The sequence below is a fragment of the Anolis carolinensis genome, chromosome 2, assembly GCF_035594765.1.
Source record: "Anolis carolinensis isolate JA03-04 chromosome 2, rAnoCar3.1.pri, whole genome shotgun sequence".
NCBI classification, from domain to species: Eukaryota; Metazoa; Chordata; class Lepidosauria; order Squamata; family Dactyloidae; genus Anolis; species Anolis carolinensis.
The window spans coordinates 264,180,074-264,197,047 of NC_085842.1; the positions used below are offsets into that span (position 1 = coordinate 264,180,074).

The 16,974-nt window shown below is 39.1% G+C and overlaps 2 long non-coding RNA genes across 2 annotated transcripts in view; one reads left to right on the forward strand and one right to left on the reverse strand.

Annotated features, from left to right (window-relative positions):
• The first annotated feature begins 7,169 nt into the window (after positions 1–7,169).
• LOC134296656 (uncharacterized) lies at positions 7,170–10,889 on the forward strand. The gene is made up of 3 exons (XR_010003476.1): positions 7,170–7,246; positions 7,998–8,059; positions 8,583–10,889. It is a non-coding gene; the product is annotated as an uncharacterized LOC134296656 (long non-coding RNA).
• An 84-nt stretch (positions 10,890–10,973) lies between these two features.
• LOC134296657 (uncharacterized) overlaps positions 10,974–16,974 on the reverse strand; it is a 40,065-nt gene continuing 34,064 nt past the window's right edge. The window contains exons 2-3 of the long non-coding RNA XR_010003477.1: positions 13,994–14,050; positions 10,974–13,766 (exon numbers count right to left, since the gene is read on the reverse strand). This is a non-coding gene — a long non-coding RNA (uncharacterized LOC134296657). The remainder of the gene's footprint in view (positions 13,767–13,993; positions 14,051–16,974) is intronic.

Genomic DNA, 16,974 nt, shown 5'->3' on the forward strand with positions numbered 1-16,974 from the left:
ATCATACATGCACAGACATATATATACACATACACTCATATGTTAGGAAAGAGAGATAGAGGTCTTCTCTGTCTCTGTCATGATGCATGTCAGAAAGAAAGATCTAGATCACTGTGGTGCTATTTCCCATAGACATTTAAAAATATCAGATGTGGAAGAAACCTTTCCATCCTAAGCTCTCCCAAATCAGTGCTCATTATCACAGCTGCTCTTGGCTAATTATTGTAGCAAACACCCTACAAAGCAAAAATGTCCTAAAAAGAAACTCAGACATTGAACAAAAAAATGAGATTCATGCAAGTAGACCTGAGAACTTTGTGCTCCTATCCAACCACTCATCTTCCAAACTCTACTACAATATAAGAGAAAAATAAAACACTCCTATGTTAGAGCTCTAGGTTACCTTAAAATGGAGGCCTTATTACCATCACTACCACCACCCCAGCCTTTAGCCTTTCTCAAAACACTGTCAGGTTGTCTCAAGGGAAATAGATGGCTGAAAAATATATTGACAAACTTGTTCCTGTTTCTCTCTATGTGTATATCCATGCCCCTTTTTAAATACATAACAATGCCAGGCTGACACTGACAGTCTTTCACAGTGCCTTTACATAATTTTGTATATTTTTCTCATATTTCCTGGAACTCACATTTCTCTTGCGTAACATTCCCTCCCCTACCTTACCCTAATCTTAACTGTTCTCTAATTGACTAACTATTGACCCTTCTCCTACCTCTTTCTCTGATTCTCATCTCTTCACAAGAGTACCTTAGACTTTACTGGTTAATCCCAGAAGGTGACAGACTCAAGTTCTGTCCTTCACACTCACCTCCTTTTGAAATAATTGCTTAACCTGAAACTTCAAGAAAGCCTCTGTAATGGGCAATGTGAACCTTGAAGTATTTGAAGGGATATCAGATTTTAAAAATTGCAAACACAACCATGTGGCTAGCAGTTTTTCTGCAACAAATATAGCTATTTCAGTTCTCACACTTTGTATACGGTACATACAACGTGATTGTAATATACATAACAAACAATGTCATACACTTTTACAGTAAATTTATATTATTTTCTGCTTGAAAAACACAAGATGGAAAACCAAGATCCTTTCTTTGATCATTGATTACCCATTTGCCTGGAAAGGCATTATTAGGCCCAACGTTAATAATTTTCTTGGTTCCTTTGAGGCATGTTCAACATATCTTTCAGTTATCCTGTAAATAGATATAGTTGAGTTGTTTTACCAATGTATACCAACATATGGAATCCTCTACCTTAAGTAGAGCCAACATGGTGTAGTGGTTTGAGTGTTGGACAAGGACACTGGGAGACCAGGGTATGAATCCTCATTTAGCTATGGAAACCCATAGCCGAATGATCTTGCTCATTAAAAGGAAAGGGCAGAATTCCTCTGAAAAAATATTCTGAATAATCCCTTGATATGTTCCCTCCAGGGTCCCCCTAAGTCAGAATTGATTTGAAGGCACACAACAAAAACAAAACAACAGCTTTAAAGTATTTTACCTCACCCCCCTCAATTTAACCTTTTAGCCTGCCATGGATTTTGACTGGCCATATCATTAATCTGATAGTGTTGTTTCTAAAATGATTGGGTTTTGTAAAGAAGTTTTCCTGCAATCTGTACAGTATCTTCTAGGGTGTTCTGCAGATTTTCACAGCAACTCATATCCCTTTATTGGTTCTTCTTCCCACCCTATATCAATGGCACCTCACATTCTTCTTCCATAGAGCAGCTCAAATGGGATGAATCTTGTCCTTCTGTTTTGCCAAAGACATGTAGTTAGTTAGTTTGCTTGTTTGATCACTATCCCACATTCCTCACAGCATATTCTTTGGAGATAGAGAAAATGTACACACTAGGAACAAAGGATTTATTGACTTAACACACAAGATCTCTAGATGTTATAAAAGTGGTTGTGTGGGGCTTTTTTTTACCTAAAATAAACAAGTCCCACAGAGCAAACACAATCTCCATTGTGCTGTCAGGAGCCCTGGAGAGACAACAATAGAGGCACTCAATCACAACAATGCACAGAATTAAGCCAGCCCTCCAGTTTTGCACAAACTCCCACAGGGCTTTATATAGGATAGTGATCTATCACACCTGCACTTCATTGTGTTTATCTCCAGTTATCCACAGCTGTTTTTTTCTTGATAAATTCTAATGAGATAATTAACGGCGCCCTTTTAATCATTAAGCCTCTATGTTTACACTTAACTGGACAAAGACAAATCACAACAAATAATTAGTACTGATAAATCCCTTTCTTTCAAGCCCTATACTAAAGATAAACGTAAATAGGAGCAAAGATTACTTAAGCTTGCTTTGAACTAAAGTCAATACTTCATAGATTTCCAGAATAAAATAGCAAAAAAGGTTGGGATTTTTATATAGCAGTCATCTGAGTGTTTTCACCATGTATCCCGAAGAGCTATTGAATCTCTCCATCAACTCATTGGTTTCTAGCTATGCATCTAACATGACAATCCAACATGTGACTGACATGGATAGAATTCTCACAGAGTTCTTCATGGGAGAAAATAAGGACCTCATCCCACAAGAGGGGGGAAAGTGGGGAATCATCTTCTGAGTAAAGCATTCAGGGACCTTCAGTATCCAAAGAAAATTGAGAATTTAACAATAGTTCCCACCCCACCATAAAATGCAACATTTCCATCCACCTTAAACTATAGCAGGTCCCATCCCACCTTAAATACCCAGTTTCAGATGTTTCTATGCACAGGGAGAGCTGTGGAGTCAATTCCTCCCTGACTTCAGAAGTCTCATTTTCTATACATTTTAAAAGAAATTCCCTAGAAGCAGTCCTGCGTCATTTGATGGGATCTGTGGGACTCTGTCTTTAAAGTGAATAAAAATGATAAGAATATGGTTTCCCTAACATCCTCCCTTGTGGGATGAGGTCGTAAGTTTCTATTATAAATTATCATCAATTAATTGTGGTAGTGAGAGACATTTTAACCTGTCAATGATGCATTAATGGATTGTCATTGTTTAATCAATTCTAGTTCATGCCTTTAAATCAAATATACACTGAAGCAGAACAGGGAATGGAAAGTGATCTCCTTCCAAAATTCAGAGTAACCCATAGTGATGGATGGTGGAGTTGTAGTTCAACAACATCTGAAGAATAATTTCCACCCCAGATCTACACAGTGACAGTTTTAACAAACAGAAAAAAAACAAGTGAAAAGATTGCTGAACTACTTTCGATTCTTCTCTCTCCACTCCAATTTGCTGCCTACGTACTCTTCTTTTCTCCAAAAAAAGACAAGCTTGAAGACAACTTTGGACATAATGCTTATTGATGACATATTACTCTAACTGTGCCACTAGGGAAAACCACTAAGAATAAATTTTTGGTATGACAGGTAGAAATCTTTTAAATTCTCTTTCAATAGCCCACGAGTCAAAGTAGAAATTCATATTTCAAACCCACAAGACATTATAGCATGCTTCAGCAAGAATTCTTTTTTGTTATAATTAGCAACAAATAATTGAAGCATTATATATCTTGAAGGCATTTTGTAGTTTAAAGACAAAATACTCAATCCTGAAATAAGTACATCCCAACTGAGAAGTTCTTGCCAACTCTTCATGCTAACATCCTCAACATAAAGTTGTCTTTCTTATATCTTAATTCATTGTTTTCTAACCTTCTACACCAAAAATGGTTATAAACATCTCTATACATCATTACTACATGCCTCTATAATGCACAGATATTATTCAGAATAATATAAATATGTATTGTCGAAGGCTTATATGTTGAATATAAACAGAAATAATCTAGTGCCCCTACATGTTAAGAGTGGTATCAAAAAAAAAAATAGCCATATGATCCATGAGTAGAAACAAAATCCAGGGTTGTGTATTATCTTTACTAGATCTCTGAAACAAGGCAAGCTTTCAAATACACTAGAACTCATTTTCAGACTCAGATAATATGAAAATTGAAATCTGGAGGAGTAAAAAGTCTAAACCTGGCCAAATAATAGTTGCCATAGGGCACTTCCAGACCGAGTAAAACTCACAAGGAACGAGTTTTAAAAACCTGCTTCAGCGTGGGTTTTGTCCCCACAAGGGACCCCAAACCTGGACTTTCCCAGGCAGGGTGTCTACCAGGATTACTCCCAGACACCCAGAAGCCCCGCAAAAGAAGCCCTTAAAATTTAAAACAACTTACTCAGTCACCATTAAGGTAGTCCTGAAGTCCTTCTGGCACATAGAAATGGCACATCAGGAGGGTTCCAGGAGTACTTTAATGGCAGCCTGATAAGTTGCTTTAAATTTTAAGGGCTTTGGGGGGGGGGGATTGGGGGAGAAGACGGTGCCTTATCCTGGAACCCAGAAAACCAAGATGGCTATGTGGGTTGGGCCTAGGGATCATGTGACATAGTCCCCTGGTCCAATTCACACGGGATCCACACCTGTTAAGGCCCAGATCTTACCTAAGATCTGGGTCTTACCAGGTATCTAATTAACTCAGAACAAAGCAGGGAAACCTTGATTTGTTCCAAATTAATTCTCTTTTACCTGTTGTGTCTTCCTCTTTTTCCTCTGAGGAGGAGTTGGAAGAAGAGAAAGCTGAAGAGGAAGGGGCTAGGGATTCTGGGCAGATAGTTAGGCCTGCTCGGGAAGAAGAAGAAGAGGGAGACACACTGGTTGTTCCTACCTTTCAAAAATGCCGAAGGGAGCAACAAGCAAGGTGTAAGTCAGCCAGGATTGCTGAAAAGACTCGCAGCAATCAAACCACTCCCTAGAGACACAAGTGTTGTGGGCTGATGGCTATAAATCAGAAGCAGGGGAATGGCCTGTTGCTGGCAGCAACTGATCCAATTACCTATCCTTTGATCCTGAAATAGTTCCAGCATGAAGCCTCAACTCTGTAGATATTGTTGCTTTGTCAAGAAACTACCAAAGATTTTATTTTTGCTCAATCAAAATACTTTTGCCTTGTTTTTGTGAACTTAATTTTCCTACTTGAAACTTTGCCGAAGAAAAAAGCTGTTTGAGTTCCTCTAAGCTTGGTTTTAAGGCTATTCTGGGCAAAACAGGACACTCCCACAGGCATCGTTTGGGCACCTCCAGTAAAAGCATGACAAGCCTGCATTTTTGGGCATGTCTGGAAGGGTCCAGACTCTCTGTATGCTAGGAATGGGCAACTCCACCATGGCAATTAATGTGATGTCAAACTGCATTAATTCCACAGTGTAGGTGCATGCTGTGTCTCCCTAAACCTCTACAACTTAAAGGAAACTAGCAAAACTAGCATGTTTGAGGGCAGTTTTGCTTGATAAAAGTTACTAAGGAAGTCATTTCCAGTTGCTCTCTCTTTTATAAAGAGAAGGACACAACTAAAGGCGTACAGCAGAAAAGGTGTATTCAGTATACTTAGAACTATATGGTCCACAATCAACATGGTATAGCTATAGGAATAATTGTATTTATATCAAAATAGAAAATACCATCCAATAACATTTGGCAAAAATCATAATTTATTTATTTACAGTATTTATATTCCGCCCTTCTCACCCCGAAGGGACTCAGGGCGGATCACATTATATACATATAGGGCAAACATTCAATGCCCATATACACATAGAACCAAGACAGAGACAGACGCAGAGGCAATTTAACCTTCTCCTGAGGGGATGTTCAATTCTGGCCACAGGGGGAAGCAGCTGCTTCCTCATCCACTGTGATGGCACTTCCTCATTCCAACATCATAAATTAGTTAAATTTGCCTCCCCACTTTATAAGTGGTACCTTATTTCCTACTTAATAGATGGAACTATTTTTCGGGTTGCTAGGTCAGCAACAAGCAGGGGCTATTTTTTTATTGACGGGTGCTCACCCCCCCCACGGGCTGGCCTCGAACTCATGACCTCATGGTCAGAGTGATTTATTGCAGCAGACTACTCACCAGCCTGCGCCACAGCCCGGTCAAAGAAGGTCCATTAATGCATTAATACATTAAAGCATTAATACATTCATGCATTAAAGAGATGAATGAAAAACTTTAATGAAATGAAATTTAATGAAAAACTACATCGCTGACCGTAATTACAGTGTGATCTATGACTTCAGTACGATTTGAGCCTTCAGAAGTCTATATTAGGCTGTAACTTTCAGCTGTAAAGATTTCTGCTAAATGTGTTGCAAGCCCACTCCATTTTATCTGTGAGGGCCAACCAGCAGTGTTTAATTACAATTTCTATCCTTGGCTGGTATGACAAGACTTATATACACCACAAGGGAAGGCAGATATAAAGTGACATCTCAGTTTATGTTAGAACATAGTTTAAAGAAAGAGAGCAACCATATATGATTTCAAATTTTATTTCTCTTTGGAAAAATTGGCAGCTTTTGATGGCAATGTTTAATTAAGTAGTAGTGCAACACGGCTTTTAAACTTATACTTGGCACTGACCAACTCTTTTCATTCTTTGTTCCAACAAATGTTCCTTCAAACTTTGGAATAATTTGTTCAATTATTTGCTTGTTTTCCTCTTACCTACTAAAATCTCTGCCAAATTTTAAATTAATTGAATTCAGTTTTGTAAGGCTTGACCTACAGCTGAATAACACAATATTGTTTAAATGCTAATTCAATGTTTGTTCAGACTCATCCTGCAGTGCTCCTAATTGGGCATTCTTCTGCATCCTTTAAAAACAAAACATACATAGGGCCTCAATGTTCATTTGTTTACCAAATTTTGTGGTTTATCATGGAGCTAAGCTAATGTTCTTACCACCAACATTTTATTTTCTGTGTATTGTTGTCATTCTTTTAAATTAGTATAGTAAGCATTTGTTCCTAGAAAATAAATACAATAGAGACTAGAAAAGGTCAAGATTGAACAAAATCTCATGAAAACATTTGGAGCACTCTCAATAAGCACTCTGTCAGCAGCATCTTTTCTGAAGCTATTTCTCCCAGCAACCTGGAACATTATCCAAGCTGCAACCTCCAAATGGCTACTGTTGAGCCTCTCGGGGGCGGAGCCTGGTGTGGCCTCGCCCACGGAGGGGCGCTGACCAATGGCGGCCCGGTAGTGCTGGCCTGCCATTGGCCAGCGGATGCTGGCAGCGGGAAACCTTCCCGCCGCGCCGAGGGGGCTTCTGGGAACAAGAAGCCCCCCAGCCCGCCGCCATGATGGGAAAGAGGGAGCGCCCTTCCCAGCAATCCGCACGGCCCGGTGAGTCGGGCCCTGCCCTTAAGCACTCTGTCAGCAGCATCTTTTCTGAAGCTATTTCTCCCAGCAACCTGGAACATTATCCCACTGGGAGGGAGGTGGGAAGCCACATTATATCCGGTTGCATTAGAAAGCAAATCATATCTTTTATCAGATCCCATCACACATTGTTCTTTCTTTCCTTTTCTCCTGAAAAAAAATAAATTTTCAGATTTATTACACAAATGAGTGCAATTCCTGCCCACTCATTTTTTCCCAATCCTGTGACTCCTAAGGACTCAGGAGGCATTTATATGGGAAGAGAGACACCACTTTAGGGATTTAGATTTTCCCTTCCACTCCTGCAACTCTCGAAAACACAAGAGGCATTGATTTGCATCCCCATTCTCTGGGTTCTCCTTCCTTGCAATCTCGCAAGCTAGCCATAGCACAATTTCAAAAGCCAAGATTATTATGGAGAAATGACAGAAAACACAAAGTGGTGATATTTTGATTTTTTTTTGTATTTTTAATAATTAAATTAATTTAAAAATTACCATGTTAGGCTCATGAAGCAGGATTTTGAGAGAGAAATGCCAATGCTTGGTAGGAGACCTCCCATAGAAACGCCCCTTGCTCCATGCCACTGAAGTGTTTCAATTCAATCCAATTTGGCCGATCCAATCCTATGTGTTTCCCCCGTTTTCTCCAGTTGTATAACGATTCCTTAGCTCATAAGACAACTGTACCTATTTCCTTTTGTTTATGTTTCCAGACACTTCAGAAACACTTCCCTGATGAGACATGATGGATGCAGGGATGAAGCCCTTCTGCGTGGTATTACAAGTGTTTAGAAACTTGGGGGGAGGGGGGGTTGCATGGGATAACATCCCTGGTGAACAAGAACATAAAGTGAGGAGAAATTACTCTCCATCACCTTTACAGGGAAACAGAACTTATGCTATGGATGTCATCTGAAATCCAAAGAGTTAGCACCATGTACCAATGGTGTGTTTTGTGTATAGATTTCCCTCTACCCCATATCACATGATAACAGGGGAAATATTCTAAAGTTATATGAAATAATCATTTTATCATTGAAGTTGTCAGATCTCAGGATCTGACTGTGAATCTTTGATTTGCATGGGTTATCTCCAGGTGGGGGACAAGAATGAAAGTTCACCAAGTTTTGAGTGACTCACCTTCAGACAAGAGGAAAAAACTGAATGCAAGTTTCCACCTCAGCTAGAAGAGGAAATCTGCTATACTTTACAATGTTTAATTGTTGGTTTTTGCTATTTTGCTATAACATGCTTAGGGTTGGGTCTATATATTTACTGAGTTTCTCCTTCCTTTTCAGTCAATATGGTGCAAGAGTTAACCCTTCTTTTTGGTCTGTGCCTGCCTTCTGGCTAGAAACAGTTAGGATAGATTAAATGTTCCTTATCCAAGCTTCTCAAGTAACTTGGCCATCCAACTTCAGCTTAAAAACCTTTGGAGAAGGAGAACCCACCACATTTTGAGGCAGCACATTCCACTGCCGAACATCTCAACATCTGAAAGTACTTCCTAATGTTTACATGGAATCTTTTTTCTTACAATTTGAATCCAACGCTCTGTGTCCCAATCTCCAAAACAGTCTTCATTTCCGAATTGAAAAATATGTTTTCTCTACTCTCTCAATCTCTGTGTTTATGTTTAAATGATAAAATGTACATGTTTAAATAATAAGCTGTAACTGTGGTTGGTACTTAATGCATAGCATGTAATGACTTCAAGGGTACACTGATCTTTGCTTTCCAATTTTGGCTCCAAAATGTCAGGGTCTGAGGTAGGCCCCACCTTTAATCCCCACATTTAATCCCTAGTGCAACCATCTAGGGATTAAAGGTGGGGCCTACCCCAGACCCTGAGATATCTGAGACTTAGAAATGACTCCTTCTGATGTCACAGGAAGGTGACCCTAGTGATGTTACAATGATTATATTTAAAGAGTAGTTTCTAGAGATGTAATGAAGTACAACCATCAACCACCAATGCATGTGGTAAAATGTAAAGCCCCAAATTAAACAAATGGGTAAAATGTTTATACAGTATATGCTTTTCAAGGCAATACTCTTGCCCTAGAATTCCCCCCCCCCCCCACGCCATGAGAAGAGAGCCAGAGAAAAGGGACCAGACTTACAGATTCACAATAGGGTCCTGAGAACTGGGAAGCCAAGCAACCACTAGTAATTCCCCTCTCTTTCATCCGATCCTCTTCTGTGGGTCATAGAATTCAGGACCTTTCCAGACAGGCCCAAAAATATGGTGCCTGATGCACTTGTACATTGTTTTACATTTTAAGGGCTTCTTTTTGAGGGGTTTTGGGTGGTCACATGCATTCCTGGTAGTTTTGGAGATGGCATGGGGATGCCCCCCCCCCGGAATGCCCTGGTTTTTGGGGTGAGTGTGAGGACTCAAATCCATGCCAAAGAGGGTTTTTTAAACCAGGTTTGGCATGGATTTGAGTGCTGTCTGGAAGTGCCCTCAGTAGTAAGAAGATCTTCTGCCGTCTAGTGAAAAATGGGTATTGTGATCCTTGACAATTTGTTTGCAATACAGTTCTTTTGGGGCTTTTGGGTATCTAATCTTGATCACCTCCCACCAGCCAGTTTCACCCACCACTAACTCCTCCCCCCAACTCCATAGTAAAGTAATACTGCCTGGAGGGCTGCCTGCATGCCAGCAATAAAAATTTCTGTCAAACTACAAGGTAAAAGGCAACATTTTTGAACTGGATTAAAGCCCCAAAAGAACTGTATTGCAAGCACATTGACGAGGATTACAATGTGCTTTGATTTTCCCCAAAGTATACACAAGTCCTTTGTTAACTGAAATATGCCTGCACTTAGCTTATGCATTACTTTTATCATTAGTTCAATTTGGGATGACAAATTGGGCATAGCAAGTATCTACACTCACTCATGTCACCTCAGACACAATACAGATCAGAAAATGTAGTATCATACAGAATTTTTTTCATAAGTGTCAATAAGCCAAAGAAGCTCCTCTACCCTAGCTAATCCCACCAAAGCTGCATGTAGCTGCCTACAATATCAAGGTAAATCACAACTGCCTCCAGAATCCCTGTCTGACCATATATGAATTACAAAGCAGAGAAAATAGGGGATACCAGTTAAGTCTGCTTCACCACCTCCCCCGCCATGTTAAAAATACATATATCTTAAGACCACAATGGAAATCATAAAACAAGTAAAACAAATCCACCGGAAGGCTTTTTGTAAGAAGCCTATGAGAATCTCTAGAAAGTTCATAATGTTTTTCTTTATTTATACAAAGCTTACCCGACCTAGTTGTTTAATTTCACATGTGCATGTTGTTGGTTTTGGATAAAGGGTTTGTCGAAACATGTTGAACTTCTCTTCTTTTTGTGGTGCATGAAACTGTATTTATTCTTTCCAGGTTATTTCTACACACAATACAACATTTTCTGTTAAAGAATACATAGAAATGCATTTACATTGTTAACTGGTGTATATCTGAACATTATTCACCAGAATTGTTAAATTATAATAACTTACTACTAAGTATGGTGTGCTAGCAAATAATTGATACATCTGTATTGGATCCAGAAGGATATCAAAATAAATTTAAAAAGCAATAAGCCTAAGAGTGAAACGCCAAGCTTATAATTTGCTGGGCAGTTGTGGGTTTAGACTGAAGGGTGCATTAAGGAAAAGCAATCCCTTCTCAAGTCAGTGTATAATAGAAAAACAAGATGTAAAGAATTGGAGGGAAATGTGCAGTTGAGCTTCCAACTAAAAATAAATTTTCTTCCAATCAAAAATAAACAAATATTGGACATTTCTTTCATCTTCTAAGTCTTTCCTCAGAACTGTTTTCTTTCTTAAGTCCTTTCCTTTATTATTCCCTTCTGATTTCACTCTCTAACATAACTAAGCTAGCAGATATGCAACTCTTCAGAAACTGAACAAACACATAACCATCATTATTTTCTGGCTTCAGAAACTATTTGGTGTAAACACTTATCCAGCCTACAGAAAACCAATGTTAATTTCATTCAGGCTATAATGGCAAATCACTGTCTAGTTCACTGTACTATAACTGCAAGAATTTCAGTTTTGATTGTAATGCATTTACAGCATTAGCTTTGGATTGGTAAAGTGGGTTTTCTTTACTTCTTTTTTATTTACAGTGCTTGAAAAACTCACTTTCTGGACTACAGCTACTAGGACCTTCCATCAACAAAGACACACATAGGTTACTTGAGGACCAGCAAAGGAATCCCTGCCACATAGTTCATATCTGATCTATTGATGGTTCATGCCTGCTGGAGCAGTGGTTGCCAACCTTGGGCCCCCAGGTGTTTTGGATTTCAGCTCCCACAGTTCCTAACAGCTGGTAATTTGGCTGAGATTTCTGGGAGTTGAAGTCCAAAACACTTGGAGTCCAAAGGCTGGGAACCACTGTGATGGATGTTTGAATAAGGGAAAGCCCCCTAGAGCAGTGGTTCCAAATCTTTGGTTCTCCAGGTGTTTTGGACTTCAACTCCCAGAAGCCTCAGCTAGGAATTCTGGGAGCTAAAGTCCAAAACACATGGAGAATCAATGGTTGGGAACATTGTCCTGGAGCAGTGGTTCTCAACCTGTGGGTCCCCAGATGTTTTTGCCTTCAAAACCTCCAGCTCGTACATGCTAGTGCAATGCTAAACAAGGATTCCCAATCAGAACTATGCCCCCCTGCAAAATACACAAAACAGGAAAAGGTTTGTAATTGCAAAATGCGTCTTTTGAAAATTAATTGAAATTTTCTGTTTGCAAATCTATCTGGTAAAAGATCCAGCAGATGAATCCTCTTTCAGCCTAGGAAGGATTTGCCAATCAAAAGTGCACCTCTCCCTTGCAGAATACACAAAATAGGGAAAAGCTTGTAATTAATTTGAAGTATTTTTAAGGACAAAGCTTGTGAACTTGGAAATGCAGAAACAACTATGAGATTCTGAACTCACCTAGTTACACAATGATTCCACATAAAAAAAATTAAAGGAGAGCATAGACAAAAAGGGGCAATGCACAGGAGTTACATCCCAGCAGTTGCAATAAGTTAAAAGCACTCTGGGCTTTCTCAAACTACTTGTAAAATGGATTGGTTCAACAAAAATCATAGCTATCCATACAAGCAAGGTGGGTTTGCAATGTCAGAACCTGTCTTAAGAGCATCGTTCAATAATGTCCTTGGTCACAGCATTAATATGGAGGCCAGGCATGGCTTTTTTGTTGAGGCAACAAAGCACTGGCCCCTTGAAACTGTCCGTCAGGAATATTTACTTCAGCACATGAAGGCTTCCTTTTGCTTCCCTGATCTTTTGCTTCATCAATGCCCTCTCTAAAGATGTTCTTTCTGAATGTTAGTGTTTTGTGAACCAAGGCCATAACTATAGAGTGGAAAGTAGAAGACATTGAGTCCAAAAGAAGAATTCTTCACATCCATGAAAACTTCCTTCAGTTTTCAAATTTCTATAATAACAGCCTCAGTTTTGATGTGATGACTTGGCTTTGAACATCTTGGAAAGGACTATGGACAACTCTTGTGGCTCACTCTTATTTTGACTGACTGCTATGGATGACCTCAGACTACTTTAGACTATGATACTGTGTGCAGCTGTTTAACAGTAATTTGGTAGACAGGACTCTGACAATGAGGCATTTTTATACCCTTCAGTATAGAGGAATTCGTGTGCAGTCAGGAAATACTTTCAAAATTGCTCAGTACGAGTTTTTATCTGCTTAGATGAGGCAACACTACGTTCCCACACCTCCTCATACCATCTAGGAGCATTCATGACACATTATTTTTATGATGCTTCTGCAAACTCTGAACAAAGAGATTAAATAATTTATAGAAGTGCTGAGGAGTTACCACATGAAATAAAGATGAGCTATTCTTTCTATCGCAAAGGGGAAAATACAGTTAGCATTCAAAACCTTTCACACTTGCCTATTGACTCTTGAAGATTGCAAGGGCTTTATTTCTCCTACTTACAAAACACTCCCAACTGAGAACAACAAACTGGCTTGATCAGTTGCAATCCACAGCAGGAATATTTGAAGAGATGTTTTAAAAATGCTATAGTAACATACTAAGAAACCAGATTCAACTGGTGGGAAATCCAGATGGATCTAAGACTTCTACCCCATCGAGCTAATAGACATGAACAGAGGATCCTACCTGAAAATACTAAGGATGCATTGTTTTCTTTTTTATGTCTTTCTAGTATATGAAGAACCTCCAGTGTAAGCTGAGTGTTTATCTTCTTTTTCCTTTAAAGGTGGATTACTTCTTAGTAGCATCAGCATCAAAATTGTTAGAGAGCCCATGTGGTATATTTATTGTTACTTTGTAAACTTTAGTCCAGCAGTTTCCAATCATTGTTCCTCCAGGTGTTTTAGATTTCAGCTCACAAAATTCCTGATAGTTGGACAAACTGGTTGTGGCTCCTGGATATTGAAGTTCCAAAGACCTGGAGGACAAAAAGTTAGGAAGCACTGCTCTAGTTCCTTCTCAGACAGAAAAACCATCTGCCCTATCTCACAGAGTTTTAAAGATGAAGCAGGTAAGAATAAGAGCAAGACATGCACCTCAAGCTCATTGGAGGAAAGGCAGAATGGAAACCTAACTAATGCATAGTAAAATAAAACAGTAGAATTGAAGAAAATAGGGCACAAAGATAGTCCAGGTTTTACTTACTCCTACTTTTAAGATGCTGATTCCAGTCGTACCATCATATTCCCATGTAATCAGTTCCTGCAGAAAGTACCAAAAATATAAATTATAAACAGATATTAGGCATTATCCAATTTGTGATCCTAGACCTCTTTAAAAGGAACCATGATGCAATCAGGGCTTTCAGCTAACCATGTATGTTGCACATTGTCCTATGGTGACCCATTGTCCTATAATGGGGTTTGCTTGGCCAGATTTGTTCGGAAAGAAGTTACTTTTTCCTTCCTCTGATGAAGAGAGAAGAGATCACCCAATGGGTTGATTAAGGTCAATCCAATAGCTGAATGGGAATTTGGACTCTGGTCTCCTCCAAAGGCATATTCCAGTGTTCAAACCACTGCACCATGCTGGCTTTTTTACCTCCATGTACATGGCCTACATGGATTTGTTTTAGACATTACATCTCTCACTCTCTCTATGCACACACACAGAGAGACAATACATATATTTTCCAGGCTTGAAAAAATTCTGGTTTGTTTATTTTTCCTATAATCATTTTAATGCCATCTTTAACTAATGTAAATCTTTTTTTGATTATTGCTCTTTTACTGCGTATGTTCTTGTTTGGTAAATTGTCTGTTTGGTTTTTTAAAAATAAGGGTTGCAATGCTGTCTTAAAATGAACTGATTTTTTATTTACATTTCTGTCACATCTTCTGTCAGTAGATGAAAGGCAACATACAGAACAAGGTACATCAAGCCAGGTAACCCAGGTGGCTTCCATCTCAGTGGCATTGTGAATCTGTTCTGCATTTTAGTCTTAACTTCAAACGAGTTATTTGAGGTACGGAATCTGTTTGAATAATGGAGTTCAACATCATGGAAAGCTAACTTTAAAGCTTTTACCCGATCTTCTAGCTTTGTGAGCCACCATGAATCTTACATTGGGAGAACAATCTATATATATAAAAGAGTGATGGCATCACGGCAATTCACAAAACAACAAAAGTACAGGCCCCCAACCTCAAAATTTGACAACACAACCCATCATCCACGCCTCAAGGTTGATACAACAAAAAGAAAAGAAAAATAAAGTCCTAATTAGAGGGAGAGCAATAATTTTTTTATCCAATTGCTGCCAGTTTAGAGGGCTAATCTCTGCCCACTTGGTTGCCTATCAACCAAGGGACAGCCAGGTTTCAGTTAGGGAACAGGCAGATTTAGGCCTCACTTAGACTTCTTCCACAGATTATCTAATTTGCACTGGATTATATGGCAGTGTAGACTCAAGGCCCTTCCACACAGCTATATAACCCATTTAGAATCTTATATTATCTGCTTTGCACTGGATTATCTTGATTCCGCACTACCATATAATCCACTTCAGTGTGCATTTTACACAGCTGTGAAGAAGGGGCCTCATATAATCCAGTTCTGAGCAGATAATATAAGATTAGAAATATACAGTAGAGTCTCACTTATCCAACGTAAACAGGCCGGCAGGATAAGTGAATATGTTGGATAATAAGAAGGGATTCAGGAAAAGCCAATTAAACATCAAATTAGGTAATCGTTATACAAATTAAGCACCAAAACATCATATTATACAACAAATTTGACAGAAAAAGTAGTTCCATGCGCAGTAATGCTATGTAGTATTTACAGTAGAGTCTCACTTATCCAACACTCGCTTATCCAACGTTCTGGATTATCCAACGCATTTTTGTATCAATGCTTTCAATATATCGTGATATTTTGGTGCTAAATTCATAAATACAGTAATTACTATATAGCATTACTGTGTACTGAACTACTTTTTCTGACAAATTTGTTGTCTAACATGATGTTTTGGCGCTTAATTTGTAAAATCATAACTTAATTTGATGTTTAATAGGGTTATCCTTAATTCCTCATTATCCAACATATTCGCTTATCCAACGTTCTGCCGGCCCGTTTATGTTGGATAAGTGAGACTCTACTGTACTGTATTTACAAATTTACCACTAAAATATCACAATGAATTTAAAACACTGACTACAAAAACATTGATTACGAAAAGGCAGACTGCGTTGGATAATCCAGAACATTGTATAAGCGAATGTTGGATAAGTGAGATTCTTCTTTAATATGAAATAATTACTGGGATAGAATAATGCAGAACAATATAATCTCTAAAACCAGGACAGTAAATAAACAGGGGAATTCCACACAGGAAACAATCAGGGCCAGCTAACACCTCCCAACAAAGTATTCCCATCATCAAAGTCTGGCAAATCCTGTTTTCTCAGGGCCACAGACAGTAGAAGCACATAAAATATCGCAAAGAACACCACTCTGAAAACAAGGGAATTCCAGACAGGAAACAATCAGGGCCAGCTAACACCTCCCAACAAAAAATTCACTCAGGGAGGAAACAGCCAGGCTTTAAAGCTGCAAGGCCATTACATCCTAATCATTTTTCCTAATTGCAGCATTCATACTTGCCTCCAACAAACAAAAAAAACCAATCAGAAATATTGCATATTCACAACCTTTAGGAAATAATATCCCCTGATGGCGCAGTGTGTTAAAGCGCTGAGCTGCTGAACTTCTGGACTGAAAGGCCACAGGTTTGAATTGGGGGAGCGGAGAGAGCCCCCACTGTTAGCTCCAGCTTCTGCCAACCCAGAAGTTCGAAAACATGCAAATGTGAGTGCATCAATAGGTACTGCTCCGGCGGGAAGGTAACGCCGCTCCATGTAGTCATCCCACATGACCTTGGAGGAGTCTACGGACAATGCCAGCTCTTCGGCTTAGAAATGGAGATGAGCACCAACCTCCAGAGTAAGACACGACTGGACTTAATGTCTGGGGAAAACCTTTACCCTTGACCTTAACTACCACCAATTCCTCAATACTTTATTTCCCATACCACCATACTTCGCCACAGCAACGCGTGGCCGGGCACAGCTAGTGGCATATAAGTGAAATGAATAAAGAAACACTCCAACACCCTAACCACTACA